This window comes from Eimeria acervulina, genomic scaffold (genome assembly GCF_000499425.1).
Source record: "Eimeria acervulina Houghton genomic scaffold, Eah_scaff521, whole genome shotgun sequence".
NCBI classification, from domain to species: Eukaryota; Apicomplexa; class Conoidasida; order Eucoccidiorida; family Eimeriidae; genus Eimeria; species Eimeria acervulina.
Window position 1 is genome coordinate 1 of NW_013549749.1, and position 1,195 is coordinate 1,195.

Consider the following 1,195-nt stretch of genomic DNA (forward strand, 5'->3'; position numbering starts at 1 on the left):
GAAAACAAACACAAGGGGACAAAGACAAACCTGCTGCTGCAGCTGCTGCTGCTGCTGCATACAGAAAGTCTCTGCTGCAGCAGTGGAGGCCTTTAAGGGTTGTTCGATCCGGTGTGGGGCCCCTCACTGTCTCCGACGTTCACTACGCCCAACTCACTGGGGCCCTCGTCTTTGCATTTGGGGTTCCCCTGCTAGACGGCGTCAAACAGGTAAACAACAATGCAGCAGCTAGCTAGCTAGCTATGTAGCTAGGTAGCTGGATAGCTAGCTGGATAGCTAGCCCTTGCAAGCCGTCACCTCTTGTTCAAGCGTTTCTCACCCCCCATCCGGAGCTCGCTGGATAGCGAGCTGCTCTCGCTAGCTAGCTAGCCACTCTTCATGCCCAGCTAGCTACCTAGCTAGCTATGTAGCTAGCTAGCTAGTGTTTCTGACTAGCAGGTGTAGAGGATGTATCCATTTGGTGTATGCTGCTTGTGCTGCTGCAGGCTGTGGAAGAGTGTGGGGTGCCGCTGCGGGAGGCGGTTGTGGTGTATCGACTGCTAGAGGATTTAGAAGTTATATGCAATTATCACTTTGGGTCTCCGTTTGAATTGGTGCAGAGTGCGCGCGCACAGATAACAAAAGTCGGAAGCTACGAACTTAAAAAGAGAAAAGGAGGCAAAAGAACCGTCGTAGGAATTGAAGTTAAACAAGGAAGTCTAAACACACAACATAATTACACTCTGGTGAGTCCCCTCTCATCTCAGGTGTATGTACACCCCAACTCCCTTACAGATTCGCTCCACATATATCGAGCAGCTAGAGGTCGCTGCAGCACTGTACTTACTTTTATATTAATTATAATTCCTTGCTTTTTAATTAAAAAGGTGATGTTGTAAATATATCTCCTAAATATTATTTTGTTTTTAATGTAATATATATTATATAAATTTATATAATATATACATATATATATATATATATACATTTACAGGTTTAGGTGTATGTACACACACTACCGGGAAACAGATTAAGGCATGCTTGCATGCATGCCTTAATCTGTTGCAGGCACAGAGGAGATCCGCATAGACCTGACAGATGCATGCGCTCCGTTTCGTTTGCCTGCACCACTTTTCCTTTATCTGTTGTTGTGCATTTTACTTATGATTGGGTGGGCACAGTACATATATATATATATATATATATATATATATAT